Genomic DNA, 18,979 nt, shown 5'->3' with positions numbered 1-18,979 from the left:
AAGGGATTATCATGCTAAATCAGCACTAGGGTCCTTTGAGTATAGCAGTAAGTAACTAACAGAGTTTTTAAGCAAGTTTAGAATGGGTTCTCCTTTTTCAATGTTGAAGGTCAGACTCAAGAGACATCAGATGCATAGAGGTAATATGCATGGAAGAAAAGGATCATCACGTTTCAGACTGGATGTCTTAGTAACTCACACTGGTTATTGCTCACAGTCATCCTTTGTAGAGGATTTTATTATGACCACATAATAGATGAGAAAATTGAAGTTCAAAGAAATCAAGAAATTACCCAAGGTTTCAGAGTGACTAAGTGGCAAAGGAAAGATTCAAAGCACATTGGTATTTTTCACCTCGGAATTCCCCAATTTCCTCCTTAAAACCATCTTTATCAAGAATGTCTTCCTTATCACCTTTGTCTTTTAACTTTAAGCAAATTCTTCTTATACAAAAGTCACATAGTGGGGTATTTTTCTACTTCATATACGATTATTTGTACTCTCCACAGAAAGGCTGCTCCTTTACTTTTCATCTGCTTGTGGCAAGCACTAAAATCTTAACAGAGTAGTAGTGAAAATGTCTCAGTGATTTAAGTTGAAAGCAATACATTGGCACACGGCCCTTGTACTTGCTTATCAGGAATATACAAATGTCTTTTTATTTAAAAATTAAAATAAATTTCCTGTAGGCATGGTAAATGACAGCAGTAAACCATCACATGTTGTCAGGTAAGACCAGTAAATGATGGCTACAGTGATTTTCTTAAATATCAGCCAGTCTTATCTTCAGTCATTTCCCTCAACTGGCTTCTCTGAAGTTACTATTGAGGACCACTGCCTTGAGCTTCCTCTTATAGTTCATTAATAATGGGAGAGCACTATTCTAGGAATCAGAACATGCCACCTCCCATATCACTTCCATTCTACCAATTCCACCCATTCCAGGGTCCTTCTCTTCTTTAAGAATTCTGGTAATTAATTTCTGCTCTAGTTAACAGAGACACCACTCCAGCAGCATCCAAGAAAGTAGTTCTTACACCCTTACTTGTACTAATGATTCCTTTTTCCACTATATTCACAAAATCTCAAGCATAAGATCATAGCCAACTTCTGAGGAACTCTGCATAATGTTCTCAATTACCAATGATCCTTCAATACCTGCCTTCTTAGCACTGCTCACTGCAAGAATTTTGAGCATTCTTTTAATAATTTCTATACCATACTTTTTATCTTCAAGAGCTGGAATTATTGAATCCAAGGCTGAAACGTACTGAAGAAGGGCACAACCCCCTCCTAGAACAATGCCTTCTTCAACTGCAGCTCATGTAGCATTGAAGGCACCTATAGCTCTGTCTTTCTTTTCATTCAATTCAACATCACTTTTTCTACTCTCCTTCATCGGCACAGCTACTCCATCTGAGTTTGGCCAGACATTCATTCAGCTTTTCCTTTACATATTTTCTAGTTCTGATATCTAACTGCTCAATGATTTCTTTTAATATGGTTGTCAATTTGAGCCTTGTCACCCTTTCCTTTTAAGGACATGGCATCACCTTTTCCTTTTAAGAACATGGCATCATCTTTGGTCACAATGACCTCTCCAACTTTTCCTAAATTGTGAGGCTGACCATGTTTAAGATTTAGAGTCAGTTCCTTCTTCAAATACTGCATCACCAGTAGCAACAGCTATGTCTTTAAGCTGGTTCTTAAATCTCAAGCTTTGACAACCTGAAGATCAACTTTTAGCTTACTTAAAATGAGTGTATTCAGAGTTTCTGTATCAATGTCTTCAGCACACACAATGCTTACGGTGAGCCCTGACAATTTTAAGAGCAGGCATAATGGACAGGACACTAGAAATTTCCTTTTCACTTAATAGAACATAGGCATCTTGGAATTTACATTTCTGTCCTTTTGATGTATTACTCAAGTATGGAGAAATGAAACCTCAATCAAATTTGATGCTTTCAATAATTTCTAATTCATCATTTAGTGTTTTTCCCATCCTTTACTGTGACAACACCCTTTCTTCTAACCTTTTTCATTGCCTCAGAAATGATTTTTTCCAAATTCTTTGTCTTCATCTACAGAAATCTTGGGTCCTGAGCAATTTCTTCAGGGGTTTTCACTGAAGGCTACTTCTTAAGTTCAGCAATTGCAGTATCAACAGCTAACATCATGTCTCCTGATTTCCATAGGATTAGCAGCTTTGCTCAACTTCTCAAAGCCTTCCTTGGCAATAGAGTGTGCTATGACAGTAAAGTAGTGGTACCATCCCTAGTCTCTTCAAAAATGTTATTGGCAACACCTTAAACAAGGTTAGTGCCAATAATTTTATATTTATCTTTTAAATCAATTGACTTTGGAGTAGTCACACCATCTTTTGTTACTTTGGGACTTCCCCAACTCAATAATAACTGTTTTTCCCTTTGGCTCTGTTGTAAGGGCTATAGCATTGGCTAAAAGGTTTACACCTTGAAGCATTAATGCCCAGGCATCTGCACCAAATTTTAGACCTTTGACAAAGGCCCAAGTGAAATGAAGAGCCAGTGCTGTGGACATTGGCCTGATTTGGTGAATACTGTGAGTAATTGAAGCATATCTGCAGGGCAGTGGCAGGGTGTGGGGCCATGAGGCAGGCCATCAGAGACAAGTGAGGGCTCTTCTCCATCATCTTAATTTGACAGAAACTTAATTTCTCTATGAAATATCTAGATAAATATCTAATATCTATATATCTTTTCCCATAAAACTGTCCCTAACTTCCTGCAAATTAGTTAATGCTTCTCTTTCATGATCTTGATGTGGAGTCTTCAAATGCCGTGGTTAAGAAAAATTTCTTGAGATGTATACAGTGTAACTCACTAAGTTAATTTAGGTAGTGCAGGGACAGGACCTGTGGGCAGAAATAGCTTCACTTTTTGCTGTGTGAGGCTGATAGTTATGTGCTTAGTAATCAAAGGGAAAGGGGCATGCTGGGAGTACCAGACTGCAAACGTTTCTTCAAATTTCAACATATAAAACTATTTTTGCAAGATTCCCCTGGTGTTTACCCTTCAGGTCAATGTTAACAGTGAAGTATACAGGCAATCATAAGACCCTTAAAGACTGTAGCAATGTATTTGTTTCTTATCAAACCATGGAGGCTTTAGGTCAGCCTTCAGACTAAAAGTAAATATTTTTTTGCTTCTGTTCCTCATATTCCTAATAGTATGTTAAACACATTTCATAATAATGATCTACCCATCTTCCTCACTAGATAGTGTGTTCCTTGAGGGCTAGAATAGTCAGTCTGTCTCAAGTCCTTAATCATGATTACACTCTGTTGGCTAAAATATGTTTGCCACATAGTAGGTGCTCCATAGAAGTTCAATTTACGAATGAACGAACTAATTTCTGAATTATATTTGTAGAAAAGCTTTACCATTTTTATTATCTCTAGTAAATTTTAATTTCTTCGTTTCAAAATGTGAAATATCACAATTCATGGGGTCTGATCAAGACTTACATGATTCATCCATTTCCCCTTTAGTTATACTAGGACTCACCTGATCCCCCTCCAGATTGTTTTTTGTTGTTGTTGTTTTTTAAGATTTTATTTATTTATTCATGAGAGACACACAGAGAGAGGTAGAGACACAGGCAGAAGGAGAAGCAGGCTCCTCGCAGGGAGCCCGATGCGAGACTCAATCCCTGGACTCCAGGATCACTCCCTGAGCCTGAAAGGCAGACACTTAACCTCTGAGCCACCTAGGCATCCCCCCTTTCAGATTGTTATCTGTCCATGTTATTCATCCATGAATCCTTTGTAATATAACTCCAGCCTATATCAACTCTCTCACCCTTAGCTTGCCATAGCACATGGAGATTCCAACAAACAGTTTAGGGCTTGATATTCATGACCCTGTGCTATTTTAAATATGTATTTTTGTGTAGGTGGGTATACTTTTTTAAATATAGATGGCAGGAAAAATGAGTCAGATTGAGTAATGAATATTTCTACCAAATATTCTGAGCAGAATGCTGCAGAATTTTACTGAGTAATAGTGTTAATTAATTATTAGACATATTTGAAATTCAGCTTATTGTATTAGGGCCAACAAAAATCTCCTGAGCCTCAATTTTCCTATACAAAAATAGAGGGGAAAGTAACTATACTTCAGAGTTGTTTGGGAATTAAATAATATAATGCATGTGGAACTCAGTACCACACAGATTGTACTTGGTGTTAGGTTCCTTTCTCCCACTTTTTCTCCATTTTTCAAGATCTCTTCAGATAGCCTTTGTGCTAGGAAGAGGCAAAACTACTGGTTGGGTTTTTTATCTGATTTTATTTTTAACTTTTTCCTTTGGCTCTACACACTATTGAATTATTGATATTCTCCTCGCTTTCATTTTTCCCCTCAAAACGTTATATCAAATGTGTTCACTATGTCTCTGGCTGGACCTGGGCCAGAATGAACGTGTGGGAGGCTCAGGTTCTGTTCTTCCTGCTGTTGTTCCTTCAATATTTCTTTCTTTGAACAGATTCTCATGATTTATCTCATTTGTACTACATGTTCTTATAGTTCTCTTTTTCCTCTCTTCATTTATCTTTTTAGGTGCCTTAAACACCTCCTACCATAGCCCAAACTTTTTCACAGCTTTCTCTCAGCATGTGTGCATTTCTCTCCCTTCATTTGCAAACAAGAAAAAATACTTTGATTTTCAAAAACAAAGTGGTGGAAGTCACAGGGCAATTATCATTTATAGCTCCATCTTGCTCAGAGGCACCAGACTTATACAGACTGAGCAGCAACAGTCCTCTTTCTTCAAAGCCAGCTAAGTGATAACTTCCAAAATAGTTCAAAGGCATGTTGTCTTAGCTACACTGTGCCAAAATTTCCTCACTTATACATAAAGGTAAATTAATGGATTTGAGATTTTTCTTGGTTTTCAATTTTTGATGACCTTTCAAAGTTATGCTCCGGAAATTGAATAGACACAAAGTAGATAAGAGAAATTTTGTTTCAGGAGAGGGATGTGATTCCAAAATTTGGGCAGAGAAATTCAATTAAAAAATATTTCTATTTGTTGCTTTGTGTGTTTAAACTTCACAGTCTAGTTGTTATATTTGACTATCCCAGGAAATGTTATTTCCATTACAAGCAGAAAATACATCCTATTAAGCACAGTTAACATATGTAATAGAACAAGAAAAAATTTACCCCCAACAAGGGAAGCCTAGGGTTCAAGGTCTGACACACAATTTGCACTCATTTCCTGGCCCTCCCTCTCCCTTTATTGCGTCCCCACTCCCAAATATGATTCATAATAAGTGCTCAAAAATTATTAATTAATGATTGAATCAATAGACCTGTAGAACTTGTTACCATATTAAGAATTGACTTTAAACCACAATATGCCTTTCTTACTCATGTATATTTTAGGTAATTTTACCAAAATAAAAAAAAGTTAGTGAAGTTTATTAAAGTACCTTGATAGGAAAAGATTGAATTTGTCAGAAGCAGTTAGTTGAAGCTGTTTTGTTTTAGATGTAAGTCCCAAATAGTAGGAATAAAATCTAGAAAAGTTAGGAAGGTCTCTATGACTTTCTTTTATCACTTCAGATATTTACTTATACTTTTTGTCCCTGACTGCCTTGTAAGTTCAGCAACATCAGAGAAAAGGAAATTTACTCTCACCTGCTGTGTGCCAGACTTCTTTATGTAAGCCATAAGTCCATAGATTGTACAAACATTCTTTAAAATGGCACCATGCTGACCCAACACGCTAACTTACAGCCTCCCTCAGGAGTGTAGTCACTATCCTATTGGGATGCCTTAGAGGGCCATGTACAAACCACAAAAGCTAAAAGTGGCTCATCACAAAGCACAGTGAATTATTTGCACAGTTACCAAATATGCTCTCTTAGCAAAATGGGACAAGTCATAAAAAAAGAAAAGACAATCTCTCATGGTCAATTACCTTCCAAATCTAGAAATGGAGTAAAAGTGTGAACTTTTATGCAGTTGAAATATCTAAGTTTTAGTGATGTTTAAACTACTTTTCTTAATTAAAAATTACAAGTGAAAGGTGAACAATTACATGTAGAAAATCTACTTAGGAAAACCAAGAAGTGTTCAATGTAAGTTACAGTTAAAAAATAAAATATAGAAGCTGATAGACACTAATTTAAATTTTTGATTCACTTGATGTTAAAAAGATACTTTTATAAATATAGCTAGTATAAATGAAATAAAACCATGCTACCAGAAATCAATAGTATTTATGTATACTAATAGTGTTTCTAATTACTAATACTAACTAAATAGCATAATGAAAATTTAAGAAAACAATTCCATTTACAATTCCACCAAAATGAATAAAGATTAAAGGAGGTTAAAGACCTGTACCCTGAAACTATAAAACACTGATGAAAGAAATTGAAGATGATATAAATAAATGAAAAAATATTCCACGCTTATAGATTGGAAGAATTAATATTAATAACATGTCCATGCTACCCAAAGCAATTTACAGATGGAGTGCAATCCCTATCAAAATACCAATAGCATATTTCACAAACTAGAAAAAATAATACTAAAATGTGTATGAAACCACAAAAGACCCCCTGAATAATCAAACCAATGTTGAGAAAGAACAAAGCTAGAGATATCAGAATCCCAGATTTCAAGATAGACTACAAAGATATAGTAATCAACAGCATGGTACACACATAGATCAATAGAACAGAATAGAGTTTAGAAATAAATCCACATTTACATGATTAATTAATCTTCATCAAAGGAGGTAAGAATTTGAGATGGGAAAATATAGCTTCTTTAATAAATAGTGCTGGGAAAACTGGACCACTTTCGAACACTATACATAAAAGTAAACTCAAAATGGAAGATCCAAATGTGAGACCTGAAACTAAAAACCCAGCAAAAAAAATAAATAAATAAAATAAATAAATAAATAAATACTCTGATATCAGAGTAGCAACATTTTTCTAGATATGCCTTCTCAGGTAAGAGAAACAAAAGCAAAAATAAACTATTGGGATTACATCAAAATAAAAAGCTTTTGCACAGTGAAGGAAACCATCAAGAAAAGGAAAAAGGCAATCTACTGAATGGGAGAAGATATTTGCAATTGATATATCTGGTAAGGGAGTATATCCAAAATGTATAAAGAATTTATACAACTCAACATCATAAAAACAATTCAATTAAAAAATGGGTAGAGAACCTAAATAAACATTTTTCCAAAGAAGACATATAGATGGCCATGAATGATGCTTAACATCACTAATCATCAGGAAAATGCAAAACAAAGCCACAGTGAGATATCACTTTACACATATCAGAATGGCTAAAATAAAAAAGACAGGAAATAAGTGTTGCCGCAGACGTGGAGAAAAAAGAACCCTTATGCACTGTCAGTAGGAATGTAAATTGATACAACCAATGTGGAAAACATTATGGAGGTTCCTCAAAACATTAAAAACAGACAATATTTCCACTACTAAGTATTTACCCAAAGAAAATGAAAATACTTATTTTAAAAGATATATTCACTCCTCTGTTTATTATAGCATTATTTACAATAGCCAAGATATAGAAGTATCTAAGCATCTATCCAATCACTGAATAATTAAGGAAAAGTGGCACACACATACACACACATATATATAAATATTATGCAGCCATAAAAATGAGACCATCTCATTTGAAATAAGTAAAATAAACTTGACTGAGGAAAATATCATATAATTTTACTCATATATGGAATTTAACAAACAAACAAATAACAATCAGAATCAGACCTATAAAAACAGAGAACAGATTGATGGTTGCCAGAAAGAAGGTGTGGAGGGATGAGTAAAAATAGATGAGGGGAGTGGCAGATACAGTTTTACAGTAAAGGAAATAACAAATCATGGGAATAAAAGGCATAGCATAAGGAATATAGTCAATGATGGTGTTGTATGATGACAGTGATAGGTTACCTGTGGTGAGCATAACATAACATAAAAACTTGTTGAATCACTATGTCTAATGCCTGAAACTAGTATAATTTTGTGTCCCAACTATACTAAAAAAAAAAAAAAAATTAAATTTCTGAGCACAGATTCTTATAGAAACCTAAACAGCGCCCTACTTACAGAGTGAAGGTAAAGATTTTTTATGAGGAAAAGAATGAACTCAGGTGTACTCCAAAGGCTCACCTTGAATAACAAAGACAAGCCTACACCCAGGAAGTTCCAATATTTAATCTTCTTCCCAAGAACTAGGAACAAAAACAAGCCGAATTCTTTATCATATAGTATTACTTAAGAGAATTGCTGTAAGATTAATGCTTTTAAAACACTGTAGTATATAGTAGGCATGTAATAAATGATTTTTTTAAAAGAAAATAAATAACATCACACTAGGATGGTAACCTAATGGATAGATAGATGGCCAGGAATTATTTTAATGTTATGATCTTGAAAAATAGAGCCTAGTATTTTTAACATGATATAGCATAGAGTCCTTTACACAGTACTAACATAGTGCTGTTGTGGCAATTACCCTAGAATAATAGTTTAAAAGGCAAAGGTCGGGATCCCTGGGTGGCGCAGCGGTTTGGCGCCTGCCCTTGGCCCAGGGCGCGATCCTGGAGACCCGGGATCGAATCCCACATCGGGCTCCCGGTGCATGGAGCCTGCTTCTCCCTCTGCCTGCGTCTCTGCCTCTCTCTCTCTCCTCTCTGTGCACTCTCATAAATAAATAGAAAATCTTTAAAAAAATAAAAAATAAATAAAAGGCAAAGGTCTCAGTTCTGCACTTTTCTGTCATGGTGGGTTCCTTAATTAGTATTAGACTATATCGGCTGACAAGCCTAGGTACACATGGAAAAGTAAGATATCAGAGCAATTTGCTTGCTCATTTGTTTCCTGTTTGCCTGTTTGGTTATAAACTGAAGCAGCCCTGCACAGAGCCTAGATTGCATTCCAACCAGTTTTTGATTAAAGACAAGACTTGTGATCTGGCTCCAGTCAATTAGTGCTTTTGTTATCATCATGGTTTACTTCCTCTAAGACTTCAGTGGGGGCTACTCCTAAATCTGAACCTTAGTTGCTTCACTTCTGAAGTAGATATAATACGTTTCTGTATTTGCCACGAGTAATGTATATTACAAGAGAGAATGCATATCAGAGCACTTGGAAAATTACAAAATAGTATATCATACATGAGTATGTATATTTGTATTATCAGTATACTATATATTAATAGAAGTTACCTTGAAGTTTTACCTTTAAACCCCTTAAAAACAGGTGAATCCAAAACAGAAGACATGATCTAGTCTTCTAAGAACATGTAACCAAATAAAGAGAAGGAATATAAAACAAATAAATGTAGCATATTAAGTTTCTACTGCTGGATAAGAAATTGCTACATACTAAGCAGCTTAAAATATCACATAGTTATTTTCTCAGTGTCTGTGGTTCAGGAAATGGGATAGCTTAGTTGGATGCTATGCTTAGGATTTCACAAGGTGACAATGTTATGGCTCTGGATGTGGTTTTCTCTGAGACTCACCAATAAAAAATCTCCCAAGATCACTTACATTTTTGGCAGAATTAGTTTTCTTGTAGTTTTAGGAATAAGCACTTCAGTTTTTTGATGACTGCCATCCATACTCTGCTTTCAGCTTCCAGAAGCTATGTGGAGTTCCTTATCAAATGGGCCTCCCATCTTGCGAATCCCACTATATGGCAGTTTGCATCTTAAAAACCAAAAGGATAAACATACTCCAGAAAAAATTAATGCTAATACCTTACATGATATAATAACATAATCAAGTACATGTAATCACTTACAACCTGTCACCTTTGCTGTATCTTTTTGGTTAGAAGCTGACAGGTTCCACTTATATTCAAGAGCAGAAGGAATCACATAGAGGTTAAATACCAGGATGGGAAATAATGGGGACCAATTGAAGAGTCTATCTACCACACTTAGTATGTCCTGGAGGTTCAGTATATGTTGTCAGTAAGATTATTCCACAAAAACAATATATATTAGGTGATACTCTCCTCATTAAATAAAGAACTTTGAAAATATAGATTGTCACATTCTTTTGTGATCCAAGATAAATCACTTGATGAAAATAATGCTCATCACAGTTTTCAAGAATGCTTGCTTTTGTGCATGCATGCATATGCACATATCTATAACAATAGGACACACTTCAAGTTAAATATAAGTAGGATTATGGAAAATATTGATTGCTCTTCTGTTTTTAATAATAAGACAGAAATTATGTTATTCGTTAATTGGCTAATATAAGCTTAAGCCAATATTACCACATTTATTTATTTACTTATTTTCTCAATCGTTTTTATTGAAGTTCGATCTGCCAACATATAGTACAACACTCAGTGCTCAACATATCAGGTGCCCTCCTCAGGGCCCATCACCCAGTCACCCCATTCTCCCTTCCACCTCCTCTTCCACAACCTTTCGTTCGTTTCCCAGAGTTAGGAGTGTCTCATGATTTGTCTCCCTCTTTAATTTTTCCCACTCAGTTCCCCTCCTTTCCCTTATAATCCTTTTCACTATTTATTATATTCCCCATATGTGTGAAACGGGGATATGATATGATAATTGTCCTTCTCTGACTGACTTACTTCACTCAGCAGAATGCCCTCCAGTTCCATCCACGTTGAAGTAAATGGTGTGTGTTCATCCTTTCTGATGGCTGAGTAATATTCGATTGTATATATAGACCACATCTTCTTTATCCTTTCTTCTGTCAATGGACACCGAGGCTCCTCCCACAGTTTGGTTATTGTGGACATTGCTGCTATGAACACTAGGGTGCAGGTGCCTCGGTCTTTCACTGCTATCTTTGGGGTAAATCCCCAGTAGCGCAAATGCTGGGTCAGGATAGTTCTATTTTTAACTCTTTGAGGAGTCTCCACACAGTATTCCAGAGTGGCTGTACCAGTTCACATTCCCACAACAGTGCAAGAGGGCTCCCTTTTCTCCACATCCTCTCAAATATTGTTGTTTCCCGTCTTGTTAATTGTCACCATTCTCACTGGTGTGAGGTGGTATCTCATTGTGGTTTTCATTTGTATTTCCCTGATGGCAAGTGATGCGGAGCATTTTCTCATGTGCTTGTTGGCCATGTCTATGTCTTCCTCTGTGAGATTTCTGTTCATGTCTTTTGCCCATTTCATGATTGGATTGTTTGTTTCTTTGCTGTTGAGTTTAATAAGGTCTTTATAGATCTTGGAAACTAGCCCTTTATCTGATATGTCATTTGCAAATATCTTCTCCCATTCTGTAGGTTTCAGTTTTGTTGACTAGTTTCTTTGGCTGTGCAGAAGCTTTTTATCTTGATTAAGTCCCAATAATTCATTTTTGCTTTTGTTTCTCTTACCTTCATGGATGTATCCTGCAAGAAGTTGCTGTGGCCAAGTTCAAAAAGGGTGTTGCCTGCGTTCTCCTCTAGGATTTTGATGGAATCTTGTCTCACATTCAGATCTTTCATCCATTTTGAGTTTATCTTTGTGTATGATGTAAGAGAATGATCTAGTTTCATTCTGCTGCATGTGGATGTTCAATTTTCTCAGCACCATTTATTGAAGAGACTGTCCTTTATCCAGTGGATAGTCTTTCCTATATTGTCGAATATTAGTTGACCATAGAGTTGAGAGCTCACTTCTGAATTCTCTATTCTGTTCCATTGACCTATGTGTCTGTATTTCGGCCAGTACCACACTGCCTTGATGATCATAACTTTGTAACACCACTTGAAATCTGGCATTGTGATGCCTCTTGCATTGGTTTTCTTTTTCAATATTCCCCTGGCTATTTGGGGTCTTTTCTGATTCCATTTTCAAATCTCAAGATTATTTGTTCCAATTCTGTGAATAAAGTCAATGGTATTTTCATAGTGCTTGGATTGAATGTGCAAATTGCCCTGAGTGGCATAGACATTTTCACGATACTTATTCTTCCAATCTTGAGCATGGAATGTTTTTCCATCTCTTTGTGTCTTCCTCAGTTCTTTCAGAAGTGTTCTGTAGTTTTTTGGGTATAGATCCTCTACCTCTTTGGTTAGGTTTATTCCTAGGTATCTTATGCTTTGGGGATGCAATTGTGAATGGAATTAATTCCTTAATTTCTCTTTCTTCAGTCTCATTGTTAGTGTATAGAAATGCCACTGACTTCTGGGCATTGATTTTGTATCCTGCCACACTGCCAAATTGCTCTATGAATTCTAGCAATCTTGGAGTGGAGTCTTTTGGGTTTTCTATATATAGTATCGTGACATCTGCGAAGAGGGAGAGTTGGACTTTTTCTTTGCCAATTTGAATGCCTTTTATTTCCTTTTGTTGCCTGATTGCTGAGGCTAGGACTTCTAGTACTATGTTGAATAGCAGGTGAGAGTGGACATCCTTCTATTCTTGATCTTAGGGGAAAAGCTCTGAGTGTTTCCTCATTGAGAATGATATTTGCTATGGGCTTCTCATAGATGGCTTTTAAGATACTGAGGAATGTTCTCTCTATCCTTGCACTCTGAAGAGTTTTGATCAGGAATGGATGCTGTATTTTGTCAAAAGCTTTCTCTGCAACTATTGAGAGGATCCTATGGTTCTTGTTTTTTCTTTTGTTAATGTGATCTATCACATTGATTGCTTCATGAGTATTGAAGCACCCTTGCATCCCAGGGATAAATCCCACTTCATCATGGTGAATAATCTTCTTAATATACTGTTGGATCCCATTGGCTAGTATATTGGTGAGAATTTTGGCATACATGTTTATTCATCAAGGATATTGTCTATATTTCTACGTTTTGGTGGGGTCTTTGTCTGGTTTTGGAATTAAGGTGATGCTGGCCTTATAAAATGAGTTTGAAATATTCCATCCCTTTCTATCCTTCTGAACAGCTTTAGTAGAACAGGTATTATTTCTTCCTTAAATGTTTGATAGAATTCCCCTGGGAAGCCATTTAGCCCTGTTCTTTTGTTCTTGGGATGTTTTTGATGACTGCTTCAATTTCCTCCCTGGTTATTGGCCTGTTCAGGTTTTCCATTTCTTCCTGTCCCAGTTTTGGTAATTTCTGGTTTTCCAGAAATGTGTCCATTTCTTCTAGATTGCCTAATTTATTGGCATATAGCTGCTCATAATATGTTTTTTAAATTGTTTGTATATCTTTGGTATTGGTTGTGTTCACTCCTTTTTCATTCACGATTTTATTAATTAGAGTCTTTTTTGTTTTTAATAAGGCTGGCTAATAGTTTATCTATCTTATTAATTCTTTCAAAGAACCAACTCCTGGTTTTGTTGATCTGTTCTACAGTTCTTCTGGTCTCTATTTCATTGAGTTCTGCTTGAATCTTTATTATCTCTCTTCTTCTGCTTGGTGTAGGTTTTATTTGCTGTTCTTTCTCCAATTCCTTTAGCTACAAGGTTAGGTTGTTTATTTGAGGTTTTTTCCATTTTTTGAGGGAGGCTTCTATTGTGATATATTTCCCTCTTAGGACCACTTTTACTGTATCCCGAAGATTTTGAATAGTTGTATCTTCATTTTCATTAGTTTCCATGAATCTTTTTAATTCTGCTCTAATTTCCTGATTGACCCATTCATCTTACAGTAGGATATTCTTTAACCTCCATGTGTTTGAGTTTCTTCCAAATTTCTTCTTGTGATTGCTTTCTAGTTTCAAAGCACTGTGCTCTGTAACTATGCAGGGGACAATCCCAATCTTTTGGTATCAGTTGAGTCCTTATTTGTGACCCAGTATGTGGTCTATTCTGGAAAAGGTCCATTTGCACTTGAGAAGAATGTGTATTCAGTTGCGTTCAGATGTAAAGTTCTGTAGATATCTATGAAATCTAATTGGGGCTGTGTGTCATTTAAGGCCCTTGTGTCTTTGGTGATGTTGTGCTTAGAAGATCTGTCATTTGCAGAAAGTGCCATGTATCATTATCTAAGTATCTTTTTACTTTGGTTATTAATTGATTGATATACTTGGCAGCTCCCACATTAGGAGCATAAATACTCATGATTATTAGGTCTTCTTGTTGGATAGACCCTTAAGTATGAGATAGTGTCCCTCTCTATCTCTTATTATAGTCTTTGGTATAAACCTTAATTCATCTGAAATGAGGATTGCTACTGCAGCTTTCTTTTGAGGACAATTTGAATGTAAATGGTTCTCCACCCCTTCATTTTCAGGCTGGAGGTGTCCTTAGGTCTAAAATGAGTCTCTTGTAGACAGCAAATAGATGGGTCTTGTTTTTTTTTTATGCAGTCTGATACCCTGTATCTTTTGATGGGATTATTTAACCCTTTCACGTTCAGAATTACTATTGAAAGATATGAATTTAGTGTCATCATAATACTTATTCAGTCCCTGGTTTTGTGGATTATTTATTTGGGCTTCCTCTTTCTTTTACAGAGTCCCCCTTAATATTTCTTGTAGAGCTGGTTTGGTGGTCACATATTCTTTCAGGGTCTGCCTCTCCTGGAAGCTCTTTATCTCTCCTTCCATTCTGAAAGAGAGCCTTGCTGGAGAAAGTATTCTTGGCTGCATGTTCTTCTCATTTAGGACCCTGAACATATCCTGCCAGCCCTTTCTGGCCTGCCAGGTCTCTGTGGAGAGGTCTGCTGTTAATATGATATTTCTCCCCATAGAAGTTAAGAATCTCTTGTCTCGAGCTGCTTTAAGAATTTTCTCTTTATCTTTGGAATTTGCAAGTTTCAGTATTAAATGTGGAGCTGTTGAACGGTTTTTATTGATTTTGGGGGGAGTCCTCTCTATCTCTTAGATCTGAATGCCTGCTTCCCTCCCCAAATTAGGGAAGTTTTCACCTATGATTTGTTCAAATATACTTTGTGGTCCTCTCTCTCTCTCAGCCTCTTCTGGAATCCCAATTAGATGTATATTCTTCCATCTGAGGTGATCATTTATTTTCCTAAACCTTTCCTCACAGGATTTTAATGTAGTTAAGGTGGGAAAAGAGATAAAAATATTGGAAATTTTTAGTCTGATATAAAAACGAAACATAACAGAAAAAGCAAAAAAAAAAAAAAAAAAAGGAACCTCTAGTTCTATATACTATTTTCTCTCAGTCCTGGAGCTTTCCAGCACTTCTTGGTCAAGAACTTGCTCTTTCTCTGTTCTTCCAGCTCGTCTTCTGGGGGAGGGGCCTGCTGTGCTGATTCACAGGTGTGTGCACCTGGAGGAGATGCCCCGCCTCCTGCCAGGTCCCGGGCTGAGTGAGAGTGTTGACCCCATGAAGCCTCTGTCCCCTGGCGACACCACTTCTCCCAGGCACATGGTGACACAATGAGGAATAACAACACTGGCGATGGCCAGGTCCCCATCTCTGCGGTCAGCTCCCCATGAGTCACTAACTGCAGTCTCCCAGTCCACACTGGCCTAGATGCTCCCAGGCCGGTGCAGGTGCACTAATCTGCACAGCTTGGGGGTGCCTGGTGACAGGAGAGTCCTCACTGTCCTGTGCCCTCCCCACCTCCGCCTGTCCCAGAGGGGATACAGGATCCTAGGCTGTGTCCACTTGGGCACCCTGGGATCTGGGGCCCTGCGCTGCTGAACCTGCACTCCCGGGGGGACTGCCTCTCCCAAAGGGAATGGGCCCAGCCACCTCTGTCTGGAGCTGCCTGCCTAACTGATGCATCTCCCAGATGCTCCACCAAGTGGGCATTCAAGCCCTTTACCAAGATCAGCTGGCAGTTTGCAGTGCACTTACCCTGGGTGCACTTCCTTTTAAAGTGACTCTGGGAATCTGGAGGCTTCACTGCCCCTCCTGCGATTTTGACTGATTTACCTGCTGAGCACTTTTCTGGCAGGGAAAACTCTGGCACGGATTTTTAAAGTTCCCATTTCTCCAAGGCTGGGCTTTCCTGCCATGGAGGCTTTTGCTGCTCCGCTTTAGCCCAGCTCCTCGCAGGGCCCCTCCCCCACTTGATCCTTTTTCATTTTTATTCATTTTTTTTGCCTTCCTACCTTGTTAGAAGCAAAAACTTTTATCTGTTGCATTCTGATCGTTCTCTCTTCAAATCTCAAGTCGAATTCATAGGTGTTCAGGTTTCATGTTTTGAAAGTTATTGAGGTAAGTTTGTAGAGCCAGGTGTGTTGAGACCCCTACTCTTCTGCCATCTTTGTATTGCATTTATTAAAAGAAGAAAACAAGCATTTACATTCCTACAAAAATATTTCATTGAAAAAGAAATGTATTTTGTAGCCAGGTTTGATATCTGATTTCCTTATGTCAATAATCTAAGCAGACAGTCTTAATTCAAAAATATTTCTCAAGCATAGATATAATACCAGAAGGACAAGTTATCATTTTGAGTTGGAAATAATTATGGTTTTAGAAGGTAACATCAGAAAAGGGGAATGACAATAGAGTGTAATGAGCAATGAAGCAGAGAATACAATAGAAAAGGCTCAGTAGATTTGGGGTTCAACTTCATGTACAGTAACTTAATTCTCACAATAACCTTATAAGTTAGTATATTTTCCATTTTCACTAAAATACACTTAAAACTCTGAGACTCTACACATCCTGCCCTATTAAGCAGGTAGGTAATGATGACTGAGGATTTACATGCTTATGTGTGAAGCTCATTGCTCACTCTTTCATTTATTCCATTATATTTTGTACTGTGATTCTGAGACCACTCACGTCAAAATTACTTCTGGAATAGTTAAAATGCAAATTCCTGCTACCTGCTCCAAATCTTTAAGATGAGAATCTGTAAGATGGTAGTCTAGAAATCTGCATTTTAAATAAGCACCTCAAGTAAATTTTATGCCTATTGAGATCAGGGACACATTGCTCAATACTACACCTATTGATTTAGATCAAGTAAATGTAGGCTCAATTCCCGTTTCTAAACATTCATAGTTTCATCGTGAGCTAGAAAAGTCACAAATCCCCTTAACCTTAGTTTTCAATACTTTTAATATTGTATAATATTTATTAATTTAATAAATATAATTAATTTCAATATTATATTTTGATATATATGTTACGTACGTTATATATTATATATTGTTTAATATTTAATTAATATAATTTAGTATTTATTGATTTAATATGCCTCACACTGCCTTCTAGCCCACATTGTTACTGAAGTGAAATCAGCAGTGAATCTTCTGCTTCTCTTGTACAGGATAAGTTGTTTTTCTCTTGCCTCTTTCAAAATTTCCTGTATATGGCTTTCAACATTTTAAAAATGATTTGCATAGGGGTGGGTCACTTCCCATCTATTGTACTTGGAAGTCATTAAACTTCCATATGTGCCAATGAATATTTTCCGGGTAACTTCTAGAGTTTGGGGACATTATTTTCTTACAGATTCTTTTCTTCTTCTTTCTCTTTCACATCTCCTGGTATGACCATTATGTATACCTTTTTTACTTTTCACATTTTTATTTAAACTCTAGTTAGTTAACAAATAGTGCAATATTGTTTCCAGTTGAATTTATTGATTCATCACTTACATATCACACCAGTGCTCAACATGACAAGTGCCCTCCTTAATGCCCATCACCCATCTAGCTGATCCCCCATCCACATTCCTCCAACAACCCTCAGTTTGTTCTTTATCATGAAGTCTTTTATGGTTTGTTTCCCTCTCTTTTCTTTCTTTCCTGTTATGTATATCTTGATGTCCCACATTTCTCTGAGGTTCTGTTCATTTTTTTTTTTTTTGCATTCAATTTTCTCTCTGTTTTGCAAATTATATTCACTATGGATCTATCTTAAAGTTCACGGATTCTTTCTTCTGCCAGTTAAATATATTCTTGAGTCCCTCTAAAGGATTTTTCCTTTCAGTTATCTTACCTGTCAACTATAGAATTCCATTTGGTTCTTTTTCATAACTTTTGTATTTTCATTAATATTCTCTATTTGATTATATGCTTTCTTCATGTTTTTTGTTTTTGTTTGTTTGTTTGCTCATTTGTTTTTACTTCTTTAGCCATATTTTACCACACTTGTAATGGCTACTTTGAACTCTGTTAAATCTGGCTCATTTCACAGTCTCTTTGTGCTGTCTTTATATTTATCCCATGTATAGGTCACACATTCCTGTTTCTTTGCATGTGTCCTTATTTAATTGAAAATTGAGGACTAAAGTGAAGTTTCTGGATACTAACTCCCTCCCCCACCTCTGCAGGGGTTCTTTTTATTGTTGTTTGATTGCTTACTTGTTTAGTTACTTGGCTAGACTATTTTAGTGTGGTGTATCTTCCCCACATTGTGAAGCCTTTGTTCTTGCTCTTCAAAGAGCACTGGTTTGGGTATATGTACAGTTGCCCTGTGATTACAGTGATTTTACTAGAGTCTCTTTGATTATTTCTCCTTGATATCTCTGTTATCTGCTTCATCTGGTATTGTAGCCCATGAGTGAGGGTCCACTAATTATCAGACTAATGCTCTCTTCTTTTTGAAAATATCCTAAAACAAAATTTCTCAGCAGTTTTATCCATCCAAATTTGGGCAAAAGCAGTTTTTAAGGCCAGTCTTTGAGGGTTTTTTGTTTTTCTGTTTTGTTTTATTTTGAGCCCCATAATGTTTCTTCATAGCTGTCTCTCTAGTTCTCTCTGGTGAACTAGCTAGACTATATGGTTTAGTTTGTTGTTCTTAAGAGGAGCTATTGGTTTTGAAAGTGCTATTAGTCTTCAGCTTTTCACATTGTTTCTAATAAAGTCAGGTCCTTTGGAGGGAGTTTTAGAGCTCTTTTTCTTACAGAATATTTCTCATCTTGAATAATTTTCTGAGTCATTCCTTGCTGATACTTTGAGTACTGAGCAGGGCAATTGTCTCTGGTCTTCTCATTCCTTGGTGGAACTTCCACTCTGGGAACAAGCTGAGATGAAAGTTATCAAGGCCTCATTATCCTCAGCTTGTCTCACCTGGGGTAGAGCCTACATTCTAAATGTAGGGTCTAGGTG

General features: G+C 36.6%; 1 long non-coding RNA gene and 1 pseudogene across 1 annotated transcript in view; both read right to left on the bottom strand.

The window, feature by feature from the left end:
- LOC140615216 (uncharacterized) overlaps window positions 1-18,979 on the bottom strand; it is a 48,971-nt gene that overhangs the window by 13,782 nt on the left and 16,210 nt on the right. Inside the window, exons 3-4 of the long non-coding RNA XR_012016012.1 lie at window positions 16,022-16,174; window positions 9,598-9,756 (exon numbers count right to left, since the gene is read on the bottom strand). This is a non-coding gene — a long non-coding RNA (uncharacterized lncRNA). The remainder of the gene's footprint in view (window positions 1-9,597; window positions 9,757-16,021; window positions 16,175-18,979) is intronic.
- Window positions 891-9,326, bottom strand: LOC140614603 (60 kDa heat shock protein, mitochondrial pseudogene; annotated as a pseudogene).

This window comes from Canis lupus, chromosome 23 (genome assembly GCF_048164855.1).
Source record: "Canis lupus baileyi chromosome 23, mCanLup2.hap1, whole genome shotgun sequence".
NCBI classification, from domain to species: Eukaryota; Metazoa; Chordata; class Mammalia; order Carnivora; family Canidae; genus Canis; species Canis lupus.
The sequence above is the reverse complement of the archived record's forward strand: the minus strand, read 5'-3'. Positions and strand labels throughout refer to the sequence as shown.